Here is a 14585-nt window from a genome sequence, read left to right on the forward strand (position 1 = left end):
GGGATACGTACTCCAACGCTCTAAAAAGGCTAATGAAGCAAGGTAAACTCCAACCCATTGGACCTACTCCCGAACCTGAAAAGAAGTCCAAGTTCTGGGATGAAAACTCCTACTGTGAATACCATAGGGGCAAAGGGCACGACACAGAAAAATGCTACAAGTTGAAACACGTGCTTCAAGATATGATTGAAGATGGTCGACTTCCAATTCCACCAGGAGGTAAGCCTAACAACACTGAGAATCCTCTTGGAGTTCTAGTGATTACAAGTGACGAATCTACCTTAGATTGCTCACACCTTATTTCTCCCACCGAAAATGAAATTCATGCAATTGAGCAAGAAAGGCTATACTCTACTATCTCCCCTACCATCTCCGACTTCATCGCATGGGCAAGGAGTGTAGATAGACAAGTGTGGGAACTAGAAAACATGGTAACGACCTTACGCAATCCCAATGCAACGCCTAAAGAACGTGTACCATTGATTTTCTCTCAAAATGCCACTATGCAAGAAATAGTCACCGTGGTTGATAAACTAGTCGATCAAATCATACAACTAGAAAGTGATATCATGAGAATGAAGGAACTAGCTGCAATCAATGGGGTTTGGGCCGATGACGATGAAGACGAATACCTCATTGAAAATTCCTTGGTCAAGGAAATAGTCCAAAATGGTGAAGACCAAGATGTGGATCACCTAACTCGTTCGGGTCGCCCATATCAAAGCACTACTCAAAACGGTCCAACCAACGTCATCACACCAAATGACAACGAAGACGATCCCACTGATCATTTGCTCAAGCAATTACAGAAAACCAAGGCTGATCTTTCAGTCTGGCAACTAGTGGTAAGCTCATTTCCACATCGCCAAGCTTTACTGCAAGCTTTGGCCAAATTAAACGTAGCACATAACTCCACTCCTGAAGATGTAGTCAACTTGGTCTTCCAAGAATCACCGAAGCTAAGTAATCCTATTACTTTCTCAGATGAAGACTTGCCACCTTTTGGCGCTAGTCACAACCTTGCTCTATACATCACTGTCATTTGTCTAAAGAAGAATGTGCCAATGACTTTGGTAGATGATGGCTCCGCAGTCAACGTCATACCCCTCAAAACGGCATACAAACTAGGCATGAAGGAGTCGGATTGGACTCCCACCAATCAAGGTGTACGTGCATATGACGGTACACGACGAAAAGTAGTTGGACTTGCTAGCCTGACCATAGCCACGGGGCCAATCGAACGAAAAGTTAACTTCCAAATAGTGGACATCGAAGCTTCATTCAACATACTTCTGGGAAGGCCTTGGATTCACGCTTCCAAAGCGGTAACATCCACCCTTCACCAAAAGATCAAGATCCCACTAAATGGCAAAGTTGTGACGATCACTTCGTCACCCATCAAGGCAATAATCGAGAAACAATCAAACAATCAAGTCCTTGCGGATCCCATATACGAACTTGGAGGCTTCCAAAGTGTGAATGTCATAGAAAGTGAGTTGGCGCCCTTATACTATAATCCCTACTCCAACTTGGTGGTCAACCACATACTCAAGTCTCAGGGATACTTCCCTGGAATGCCTTTGAACCCAATTCGGAAGAACACCTTCGCACCATACAAGAAAGGCAACTCGACAAGGATACCACTTGGACTAGGATACAAACCCACAACTGAAGAAGTTCTCGAAATGCTCGCTCAAGTCCAAAATCGCAAGTACGTGGGAATCCAAATGAGGCCATATCTCCCCACTTTAAATGGATACTTCGTTCAAGAAGGAAGTTCAGAACTCTTCCATGGATTTCCCGAACCTTGGCATTATCTTGAGAGGAAGTTAGCCGGAATCGAGATCTTTCATGATTGCTACTTCATTCCTCCCGAAACGGTTCCTACCGTCAAAACCCGTCAAGCACCTTGCTTCGACGAACAAGCTGTTAGCCTCTTGTTTGGAGAGGACCGATTCATTAGGGCCGCGCATGATGAGATCATTACTATGATACTTCAGGACGATCGCTTCAACCCCACCGCATTGATCACGAAAATCGACACAAAGCGAGCGAAAAGGATGGAGAAAATCTATCAAATGGACCAACAACCAAGGAAGGCTCTTCAAGCTCACTCTTTGGAGAAGGAGAGATGTTCAAAGGAGAACCGGAAGACGACGAGTTCGAGTCGAGTCGGAGTCGGAGTCGAGTCGAGTCTAGAGGAGTCATTAGAGAATCTACTCTGTTGTCATCCCCACTCCCTTCGTTTCTCCTAGCTTAGCCTCGAGTAGTCACGGTAGTTCGGGAATGCCCCAATTCTCGTTCCTTTGCCGCCACGGACCATGGATCAGTTGGCTTCTTTGTTTCAACTTTACTCAAATCTTAATATGAATAAATCAGGTTCTGCTTACTCTCTGTGTTCTTTCGAGTGCAATTCTGTTTATGATGATACTGAGGATGACCAAGACCCAGACTTGACCGAAATACCTCCCTACGTAGCCAAAGAAATATTACAAGAAGGGGAAGGGGGACCAGTAATAGAAGATACCGAGCCCATCAACGTAGGAACCGAATTAGAACCCAAAGAACTTAGGATAGGGACTACCTTGAGCTCCACCGAAAGGGCCGATTTCATAGACCTCCTAAATGAATTCAAAGACGTTTTCGCTTGGTCCTACAAAGACATGCCAGGGATCGATAGGGATATCGCCGAACATAGGATTCCGATTAAGCCGGGTTTCAAACCTGTGAAACAGAAGCTTCGACGAATGAGAACAGAATGGGCTCTAAAGATTAAGGAAGAAGTTGATAAGCAATTCAAAGCCGGGTTCATCAAAGTTTCCGAGTACTCTGACTGGGTAGCCAACATAGTACCTGTGCCCAAAAAGGATGGGAGAATCCGTGTTTGTGTTGACTTCAGGGATTTAAACAAAGCAAGTCCGAAAGATGACTTCCCTCTACCTCACATTGACATATTCCGTTATCACTCCTTACCTCCTTAGTATAGTTGGTACCCTGTTGACCATGTTTACAGAGTTTGTAAGATGTGATTTGAGGATATAGGTTTGACTAAGTAGCCGAGTTTGGGTTGGGCTTCCATAATCATTTTGGATATGAGGGTTTGATAGTGTAATGTGGGAAATGTTAAATGTGGGATTATTTGTTGGTTTTAGAGGGTGATATTGATTACTACTTGAAGTATGTTATGAGAGTGAGAGAAAGCTACATTGTTGGGAAGTCTTAGCACTTGTTTTGGTAACTAGAAAGGGTAATGGTATGGATGACACCAATTGTTAGGCTAAGGAACCTAATTTCAATTTATGGTTTTAAAAACTCTGAGGTGATAAAGTGTTGTTACAATTATGACCTTGTACCTTGAGAATTTGATGGTAAGTAAGTTTAGGATATCAAATTTGAAAGAATACTCCTTGGGGATGTTGATGACCAAAATGGTTTGGTGATGTGATTTGGCATTCTAGTTGACTCTTGAGAGTTCTTGAGTTTAGAGAGACTTAGTGTTGAGAAGAATTTGTTAATCCTATAGTTTTATAGACCTTGAGGTCGCATTGAGTGCTTGAGATGATGAGACAATGTTGGAGCTGGGTGTAGTTCTGCTTTTGAGAATCCTTAATAAGTAAAAGGATAGAGAAACTTGAGATCCTATTGATTTTTCATAATTTGAGGTTGGTATGTTACTACCTTGTTTTGAAATGAGAACCTTGTGGAATTTTTGAGGAACCTTCTCTTGGAGTTTAGAGCATGGTATTGGGACTCTTGATTGAAGGTTTACTTTTTGAGGAACCCATAGTTGACACTAGTGGGATACAAATACAGCTTTGTTGGAAGTCTTGACCTTAGGCTTGTGAAAGTCGTTTCGGGATGTTTGAGAATTTGGAGCGTTGAGATCACACTTATAGTGAAATATCTTGTTCCAGGGAATATGTTAGGAAGAAGTAACATAAGCGATTGAGGAGACTCTTGGGAGTGATGTTGTTATTGGAGATATGAGTGTCGGCGTTTCTGGGTGTCTAATCTCCCTTCTTCCTTGATCATGAGCGTTACCGCTCATATCTCTCTTCCTTACATCATCATACTCCTCTCGTAAGTTTGATGTTGGTACCCTATGAAACTCTATCTTTGACATCCTTGTAATTATGACTTCAATTCTTACCCCATAAAATTCATCATAGTTTTTTTTTTGATTAGTTAAGCTTGAATCCTTTTAGCATACCTGCTCCTATGAGGTCTAAGTTACTTTTCACTTCGGGGAATTTCTAAATATTTCAAGCTACCAGATTCGATTCATTCTTGAAAGTTTATGTCACTTCTGCAAACCTAACCTATTTTTAAGGATTTGAAAATGAAATTTTGATTTATTTCCGTAAGGTATTCCTTTTTCTTACTTTTGTTCCGAGTTTCTAAGCCTTGTATAATCATATTTAGTAAAGATAGTATTCTTACTATAGAATTTTAAACTAAAAGGTTGAAAAGGCTTTTATGATTTTCAATGGTTTTAACATTAGTGAATGTTAAATCTCGTTGTTGGAGACGTCCCAATAATGGATTTTCTCATTTATTGGTGTAGAAATATTTTTATATCTTGATATGAATATGGATGTTCTTGTCTGATCAACAAGAGTATCACCGTTTCATTGAAAAGATACCTATATTTTCTTATAACTATAATTTCTCCTTCTAAGTTTCGAGGGCGAAACTTTTTGAAAGGAGGGTGATTATAACGCCCGTAAATTTCGGACCGTTAATATATTTCAAAAATAATTAATTAATCAAGTAAAATTTGACAATAATGTATTTAAAGTAAAAATAATTCAAAGAATATAATTTTATTATATTTTGAAGAAAAGTATTTATTTTGATAGTTTTGAAATGTTTAAAAATAGTTTAAACCGTGTAAAATCTTTTATTTCGAAATAAGGGCGTATCGGGGGAAAATGACAATTCGTTTGAACGTTGGGTAAACGAATTTGGAAGTGGGTCGTATGAATACTCAATTTTATTGTAATCTTGTGTTTAAAGACTTTGGTCTTGTGAATTTGCATTTGACTTACTGATTTAATTATTATTGAAACGAGTCAAAACCGACTCGTAAAAATCCCGACTAAAAATCCCGCACCTCCTTTTCTCCTTTCCTCTTCCCTTCCCTGCGTGACCAGCCCCTTCCCCCTTCATTTTTCTGATTTTCTCCATCATCTTCAACAATAACTCAAAAACACCATTTTTCATCATTTCTAGCTCAAAATCGTCACAATTTCTTCGTTACTAGTCCGTTTTTCGCATAATTTACCTTTCCGGAATCCCCTCGACGCGATCTACAACTTGGTACAATTTAATTTCAGTTTTCATTAAGTTATTTTAAGACCAAATTTCGGAATTTTCGGTATATATGTTAAATTATTGTGTTTTAATTGTTTATTTAGGTGAAGGATTGGAAGACGAGTTCGGGGACTCGTATATTGTAGAGGATAGCGGCTAGTGTCGTTAGGGTTTGGGTTTTCAAGGTGCTAATTGCTCATTTTCTAGCTTAAGGTAACATATTTCGAGTTACTCGACGAAAGATCGTCACAATCTTTGTTGTTTTGGATGTTTTGTGATTTTTGGTTTAAGTAAACTTTTCACATGTTAAAATATGGTTGCAATCATGCTTAATTTGTGCCTTTTGGTTAATTTAAGTTAGAATATTAGTAATGGAACGATTAATTAATGATTAGATGATGTTAAAACGAGTTAAAGTGAAGAAAAAACGGAAAAAAATGAGGAATAGGGTGACGGGCAGCAGGCCGGCAGGCCGTGGCAGGCCCACGGCTAGCCCATCGTTGGCCCGGGTCGGTCCGTTGCTTGTTTCGCGGGTTTCCATGCTTTGTCCGTCAATTTAGGTTCATCAAGGATATAATTAGAATGAGTACACATGGTTAAACTTGTGAAGGGAATCCTAATAGTAGCTAAAAGTTATGCTAATGGTAGAAAAATTATGTTATATTGACAATTATCACATGTTAGGATAGTTTACGAAATGAAATTGTAATTAATAGGCTCAAAATGAATTTTATAGTGATAATTGTAATGTTTTGTTGATTGTCTTGAAAACCGAGCCTTAGTCCCTTTGATGATGCGATGTCGATTAATTGAGTGATTGGTCGGCCGCAATTTGACCCGCACTGTCGCGGGGGCTGGGGTTGCGGGTAAAAATTCGGTTGAATGAATTAGATAATCGGCCTTTTTCTTGTTTTAGGCCATTTATTATATCTCTATTTCACATGTGTAGTTGGTTGAATTTAAATAGCTTCTTATTTTGTAGTAATGACCCTAGATTTCCCTAAAGCCTTTAATATTGTTAAAATTGCTAGAACTGGAAGTTAGTATTGAATTCTTATTGAGGAACTGTTGGGATTGTATGCTGTAAATAGACATTTATATAGCTTTCACATGATAGAATGTTAGAATTTATGTTGGTAAGTAGGACTTTTTGCCCTCTTAAGGTTAAGTGGGTGTCTTACTTGACTTATGTGGTGAGTCTTGGGTGGTGTGGGCTAAAATATTCAAGTCGGGACTAGGCGTGACTAGGTCCTAGGTGAGTATTTCGGCCTTCATCATAGATAGGTCTTTATAGTCTTTGACGAGTATATGTTCACTTTGCTTGATAGCCTTTGTGTTCTGACTAGTGGATGTTTATCCAAGTTGGGGCATGACCTCGGTACTTATTTTGATAGTATGGGGTCGACTTAAGTACTAGCCGACCCTTCGGTGGTGTCCTTAGGGTACTCACTTCACTTTGTTTTAAAAAAGTTGTGAGTCTTGGGTGCGGTGGTGTGTATCCGCATGTCTAGGTCTCCAAGAGATTTTAGGCTAGGGTTGTGTTGTCTCTTGGCCATGTTTTCTTAATAGTAACCGCCGAGCCAAGATACCGGTTCGATTACCTTCCCTACCTCGTGGTATAGACTTGAGTTACAAAGTGACTATTGACGGTGCTAAGAACTTATGCCTGTCTTTGATATATTGCCCTTTCTTGTTTGATGATTCTATGAATCATAGAAGGTGAGATGCAAGCCGGCTATGGTTGATAGAGTTTGGATTACAATTTGTTATATGATTCACATGATAGTTCGTTGGGTCAGTTTAGGGGTCATTTGTTAGAATACATGATAAGTAAATGGTTTATCAAATTGTTTACATGTTACATTAATTTTGACGATTCGTGGGCGGGAGGACTCGAAGTTACTCCCCACCGAATTGTGGCTTTCGTGTTTGTATAAAATGCGATTGACAGGTTGTTGATGCTTTGTTGGGGGTCACAGATGGCTAGTGAGCAAGGAACCTTGGACCTAGTTTTGGCTATTTTATTAGTAAACCTTTTACACTTTTGGTTTGTATATAATTTGAAGGGACATATGTCTCCCTTTCTATTTTTGGTTTGTATCCTTATATTTCCGCGTCTTTAGTTATATATGTAAGTTAGTTTATCACCATTGCGGGGTTATGACACTCTTCTTGAGTTGGAATTGGTTGTGAATGGTTTAGTTAGAAAATTTTTTGAAATTGCGGGTTTTTGACTAGTTGAACCATTTACAAACATATCCTACCATTTTTCTCAGAGAATTTACGTATATAATTAAGGCTAGATTTAAGGGTGTCACAGATTGGTATCGAGCCTATTGCTCCCGATGCACGTTTGTGCACCCCACTTAGAAATCACTTGACCTTAAAATAATAAACTTGAGAGAAGGGTAGGATGGGTAGAACTAAGATTTTATGTGGTAGTCCTTTTGTGATTGCTAATTGTTAGGTTTGTTGATTGTTAGTTATTAGTTTTGGTGCCACTAAAGGTTGGTTATGCCAAATGTAGAATGCTTCCACTTTCTTGATATTTCTTTTCGTATTCAGTGTATCTTACCTTAATCTTCCATTTTCGTTGGTCATTCGTCTTTCAAATTCGCCTTATCTCGCCTAGGTAACTACCTTTCAATTCTTTCTCCCGTTTCATCTTAGGTTCGTCTTCTTCTTATAATAAAGTCCATGTGGACACGTTCCTTTTATACCGCAGGATAGTTCCCTTGTCCAAGAGAACCCAGTTTTGAGAGAATGTAACTTTGGAGGGCGTGAACGAGTTGAGAAATTGATTGGTTAAGGTTTGAGTGGTATAGGAGAATATAACTTGGGATCCTTTGGTTAATCTTGTTAGTTGTGCTTAATGTGAAAGTTTAGTGAGTTGAGAAAATACCTTGAGATTTATGTCTATAGAGAGCTTGTTTGTTATAGATGATTCAAGATGGGTACTAACTTAGAACTTAGGATGGAATGAACCTAAGCTACTCCATTTGAGAGTCTCGATATTTCTTGTGGAGAATTAAAGGTATGATAGTTAGCCCTAATCCTTGTGGGCCTTGAAAGGAATACAATAGGACATTGATGTTGATTAATGGATTGGTATGGTACTTGAATTAGTTAGTTTGTTAAACCTTTTAAGTTGACCAAATCTAGTATAGAGTAGCCCTTGTTGACCTTATAAAACATATCTGAATTTGGGAATTTTGGTGGAATGTTGTTCGATATAGTTCGTGAGTTCAAGGATGTGATTCCAATTTATGGTATCGGAAACTAGAAGTATTAAGTGGTGAGATGATGGAGTAAACAAGCCAGGGTACTTGGAGATGACATAGTAAGTGAAGTTCAATGACGAGAATTGTAAAGGAGATACTTTGGGACATGGATGGTAACAAATGAATTTGTGTGGTGAATTGATTTTGGCTCTTAGAATCAATTGAGTTGAGGAATACTTACCATTGTGGAATCCTTGTTAGTCCTACGATGTAGTAGACATTTAGGGCTTTGTTGAGCACCTTAGTGAAGTAACCTTATCATATCGATCATAAGCTTTGATGAGTGTTTAGTAAGCGGTAACCCTTTCATTGTGCCGCTTCTATTCTTCTTTCCTTCTCTTTAACGATCGTTGAACCTTGTCTTTATGCTAAATTTTACGTATCTTCTTCTTTCCCGAGATATCTTCTTAACTCGAATACCTCTTATTTTTGTCAACCGTTGTCTTTACGGTCGACTCCTTAGTTTCCTAACTTGTCGGATGCATGCACCCTTGAAATGTTTCTTTGTTACCCTATTCCGTTATCACTCCTTACCTCCTTAGTATAGTTGGTACCCTGTTGACCATGTTTACAGAGTTTGTAAGATGTGATTTGAGGATATAGGTTTGACTAAGTAGCCGAGTTTGGGTTGGGCTTCCATAATCATTTTGGATATGAGGGTTTGATAGTGTATATGTTATCATGTGGGAAATGTTAAATGTGGGATTATTTGTTGGTTTTAGAGGGTGATATTGATTACTACTTGAAGTATGTTATGAGAGTGAGAGTAAGCTACTTTGTTGGGAAGTCTTAGCACTTGTTTTGGTAACTAGAAAGGGTAATGGTATGGATGACACCAATTGTTAGGCTAAGGAACCTAATTTCAATTTATGGTTTTAAAAACTCTGAGGTGATAAAGTGTTGTTACAATTATGACCTTGTACCTTGAGAATTTGATGGTAAGTAAGTTTAGGATATCAAATTTGAAAGAATACTCCTTGGGGATGTTGATGACCAAAATGGTTTGGTGATGTGATTTGGCATTCTAGTTGACTCTTGAGAGTTCTTGAGTTTAGAGAGACTTAGTGTTGAGAAGAATTTGTTAATCCTATAGTTTTATAGACCTTGAGGTCGCATTGAGTGCTTGAGATGATGAGACAATGTTGGAGCTGGGTGTAGTTCTGCTTTTGAGAATCCTTAATAAGTAAAAGGATAGAGAAACTTGAGATCCTATTGATTTTTCATAATTTGAGGTTGGTATGTTACTACCTTGTTTTGAAATGAGAACCTTGTGGAATTTTTGAGGAACCTTCTCTTGGAGTTTAGAGCATGGTATTGGGACTCTTGATTGAAGGTTTACTTTTTGAGGAACCCATAGTTGACACTAGTGGGATACAAATACAGCTTTGTTGGAAGTCTTGACCTTAGGCTTGTGAAAGTCGTTTCGGGATGTTTGAGAATTTGGAGCGTTGAGATCACACTTATAGTGAAATATCTTGTTCCAGGGAATATGTTAGGAAGAAGTAACATAAGCGATTGAGGAGACTCTTGGGAGTGATGTTGTTATTGGAGATATGAGTGTCTGGCGTTTCCTGGGTGTCTAATCTCCCTTCTTCCTTGATCATGAGCGTTACCGCTCATATCTCTCTTCCTTACATCATCATACTCCTCTCGTAAGTTTGATGTTGGTACCCTATGAAACTCTATCTTTGACATCCTTGTAATTATGACTTCAATTCTTACCCCATAAAATTCATCATAGTTTTTTTTTTTGATTAGTTAAGCTTGAATCCTTTTAGCATACCTGCTCCTATGAGGTCTAAGTTACTTTTCACTTCGGGGAATTTCTAAATATTTCAAGCTACCAGATTCGATTCATTCTTGAAAGTTTATGTCACTTCTGCAAACCTAACCTATTTTTAAGGATTTGAAAATGAAATTTTGATTTATTTCCGTAAGGTATTCCTTTTTCTTACTTTTGTTCCGAGTTTCTAAGCCTTGTATAATCATATTTAGTAAAGATAGTATTCTTACTATAGAATTTTAAACTAAAAGGTTGAAAAGGCTTTTATGATTTTCAATGGTTTTAACATTAGTGAATGTTAAATCTCGTTGTTGGAGACGTCCCAATAATGGATTTTCTCATTTATTGGTGTAGAAATATTTTTATATCTTGATATGAATATGGATGTTCTTGTCTGATCAACAAGAGTATCACCGTTTCATTGAAAAGATACCTATATTTTCTTATAACTATAATTTCTCCTTCTAAGTTTCGAGGGCGAAACTTTTTGAAAGGAGGGGTGATTGTAACGCCCCGTAAATTTCGGACCGTTAATATATTTCGAAAATAATTAATTAATCAAGTAAAATTTGACAATAATGTATTTAAAGTAAAAATAATTCAAAGAATATAATTTTATTATATTTTGAAGAAAAGTATTTATTTTGATAGTTTTGAAATGTTTAAAAATAGTTTAAACCGTGTAAAATCTTTTATTTCGAAATAAGGGCGTATCGGGGGGAAAATGACAATTCGTTTGAACGTTGGGTAAACGAATTTGGAAGTGGGTCGTATGAATACTCAATTTTATTGTAATCTTGTGTTTAAAGACTTTGGTCTTGACGGAATTTGCATTTGACTTACGGATTTAATTATTATTGAAACGAGTCAAAACCGACTCGTAAAAATCCCGACTAAAAATCCCGCACCTCCTTTTCTCCTTTCCTCTTCCCTTCCCTGCGTGACCAGCCCCTTCCCCCTTCATTTTTCTGATTTTCTCCATCATCTTCAACAATAACTCAAAAACACCATTTTTCATCATTTCTAGCTCAAAATCGTCACAATTTCTTCGTTACTAGTCCGTTTTTCGCATAATTTACCTTTCCGGAATCCCCTCGACGCGATCTACAACTTGGTACAATTTAATTTCAGTTTTCATTAAGTTATTTTAAGACCAAATTTCGGAATTTTCGGTATATATGTTAAATTATTGTGTTTTAATTGTTTATTTAGGTGAAGGATTGGAAGACGAGTTCGGGGACTCGTATATTGTAGAGGATAGCGGCTAGTGTCGTTAGGGTTTGGGTTTTCAAGGTGCTAATTGCTCATTTTCTAGCTTAAGGTAACATATTTCGAGTTACTCGACGAAAGATCGTCACAATCTTTGTTGTTTTGGATGTTTTGTGATTTTTGGTTTAAGTAAACTTTTCACATGTTAAAATATGGTTGCAATCATGCTTAATTTGTGCCTTTTGGTTAATTTAAGTTAGAATATTAGTAATGGAACGATTAATTAATGATTAGATGATGTTAAAACGAGTTAAAGTGAAGAAAAAACGGAAAAAAATGAGGAATAGGGTGACGGGCAGCAGGCCGGCAGGCCGTGGCAGGCCCACGGCTAGCCCATCGTTGGCCCGGGTCGGTCCGTTGCTTGTTTCGCGGGTTTCCATGCTTTGTCCGTCAATTTAGGTTCATCAAGGATATAATTAGAATGAGTACACATGGTTAAACTTGTGAAGGGAATCCTAATAGTAGCTAAAAGTTATGCTAATGGTAGAAAAATTATGTTATATTGACAATTATCACATGTTAGGATAGTTTACGAAATGAAATTGTAATTAATAGGCTCAAAATGAATTTTATAGTGATAATTGTAATGTTTTGTTGATTGTCTGCGAAAACCGAGCCTTAGTCCCTTTGATGATGCGATGTCGATTAATTGAGTGATTGGTCGGCCGCAATTTGACCCGTGCACTGTCGCAGGGCTGGGGTTGCGGGTAAAAATTCGGTTGAATGAATTAGATAATCGGCCTTTTTCTTGTTTTAGGCCATTTATTATATCTCTATTTCACATGTGTAGTTGGTTGAATTTAAATAGCTTCTTATTTTGTAGTAATGACCCTAGATTTCCCTAAAGCCTTTAATATTGTTAAAATTGCTAGAATCGGAAGTTAGTATTGAATTCTTATTGAGGAACTGTTGGGATTGTATCTTTGTAAATAGACATTTATATAGCTTTCACATGATAGAATGTTAGAATTTATGTTGGTAAGTAGGACTTTTTGCCCTCTTAAGGTTAAGTGGGTGTCTTACTTGACTTATGTGGTGAGTCTTGGGTGGTGTGGGCTAAAATATTCAAGTGGGACTAGGTGACTAGGTCCTAGGTGAGTATTTCGGCCTTCATCATAGATAGGTCTTTATAGTCTTTGACGAGTATATGTTCACTGCTTGATAGCCTTTGTGTTCCTGACTAGTGGATGTTTATCCAAGTTGGGGCATGACCTCAGGTACTTATTTTGATAGTATGGGGTCAGCTTAAGTACTAGCCGACCCTTCGGTGGTGTCCTTAGGGTACTCACTTCACTTTGTTTTAAAAAAGTTGTGAGTCTTGGGTGCGGTGGTGTGTATCCGCATGTCTAGGTCTGCAAGATTTTTAGGCTAGGGTTGTGTTGTCTCTTGGCCATGTTTTCTTAATAGTAACCGCTGAGCCAAGATACCGGTTCGATTACCTTCCCTACCTCGTGGTATAGACTTGAGTTACAAAGTGACTATTGACGGTGCTAAGAACTTATGCCTGTCTTTGATATATTGCCCTTTCTTGTTTGATGATTCTATGAATCATAGAAGGTGAGATGCAAGCCGGCTATGGTTGATAGAGTTTGGATTACAATTTGTTATATGATTCACATGATAGTTCGTTGGGTCAGTTTAGGGGTCATTTGTTAGAATACATGATAAGTAAATGGTTTATCAAATTGTTTACATGTTACATTAATTTTGACGATTCGTGGCTGGGAGGACTCGAAGTTACTCCCCACTGAATTGTGGCTTTCGTGTTTGTATAAAATGCGATTGACAGGTTGTTGATGCTTTGTTGGGGGTCACAGATGGCTAGTGAGCAAGGAACCTTGGACCTAGTTTTGGCTATTTTATTAGTAAACCTTTTACACTTTTGGTTTGTATATAATTTGAAGGGACATATGTCTCCCTTTCTATTTTTGGTTTGTATCCTTATATTTCCGCGTCTTTAGTTATATATGTAAGTTAGTTTATCAGCTGTTGCAGGGTTATGACACTCTTCTTGAGTTGGAATTGGTTGTGAATGGTTTAGTTAGAAAATTTTTTGAAATTGCAGGTTTTGGACTAGTTGAACCATTTACAAACATATCCTACCAGATTTTTACTAGAATTTACGTATATAATTAAGGCTAGATTTAAGGGTGTCACGATTGGTATCGAGCCTATTGCTCCCGATGCACGTTTGTGCACCCCACTTAGAAATCACTTGACCTTAAAATAATAAACTTGAGAGAAGGGTAGGATGGGTAGAACTAAGATTTTATGTGGTAGTCTGTTTGTGATTGCTAATTGTTAGGTTTGTTGATTGTTAGTTATTAGTTTTGGTGCCACTAAAGGTTGGTTATGCCAAATGTAGAATGCTTCCACTTTCTTGATATTTCTTTTCGTATTCAGTGTATCTTACCTTAATCTTCCATTTTCGTTGGTCATTCGTCTTTCAAATTCGCCTTATCTCGCCTAGGTAACTACCTTTCAATTCTTTCTCCCGTTTCATCTTAGGTTCGTCTTCTTCTTATAATAAAGTCCATGTGGACACGTTCCTTTTATACCGCAGGATAGTTCCCTTGTCCAAGAGAACCCAGTTTTGAGAGAATGTAACTTTGGAGGGCGTGAACGAGTTGAGAAATTGATTGGTTAAGGTTTGAGTGGTATAGGAGAATATAACTTGGGATCCTTTGGTTAATCTTGTTAGTTGTGCTTAATGTGAAAGTTTAGTGAGTTGAGAAAATACCTTGAGATTTATGTCTATAGAGAGCTTGTTTGTTATAGATGATTCAGTATGGGTACTAACTTAGAACTTAGGATGGAATGAACCTAAGCTACTCCATTTGAGAGTCTCGATATTTCTTGTGGAGAATTAAAGGTATGATAGTTAGCCCTAATCCTTGTGGGCCTTGAAAGGAATACAATAGGACATTGATGTTGATTAA

General features: G+C 37.9%; 1 long non-coding RNA gene across 3 annotated transcripts; it reads left to right on the forward strand.

The window, feature by feature from the left end:
- Positions 1-5159: 5159 nt before the first annotated feature.
- Positions 5160-13734, forward strand: LOC141653398 (uncharacterized). Of its 3 annotated transcripts, XR_012547405.1 has the most exons (4): positions 5160-5319; positions 5418-5526; positions 11590-11698; positions 13436-13734. It is a non-coding gene; the product is annotated as an uncharacterized LOC141653398 (long non-coding RNA). The 3 variants fall into 3 exon arrangements; XR_012547410.1 differs by lacking the exons at positions 11590-11698; positions 13436-13734 and adding an exon at positions 7265-7454; XR_012547421.1 differs by lacking the exons at positions 5160-5319; positions 5418-5526 and adding an exon at positions 11074-11491.
- The last annotated feature ends 851 nt before the right edge of the window (positions 13735-14585 follow it).

This window comes from Silene latifolia, chromosome 1 (genome assembly GCF_048544455.1).
Source record: "Silene latifolia isolate original U9 population chromosome 1, ASM4854445v1, whole genome shotgun sequence".
NCBI classification, from domain to species: Eukaryota; Viridiplantae; Streptophyta; class Magnoliopsida; order Caryophyllales; family Caryophyllaceae; genus Silene; species Silene latifolia.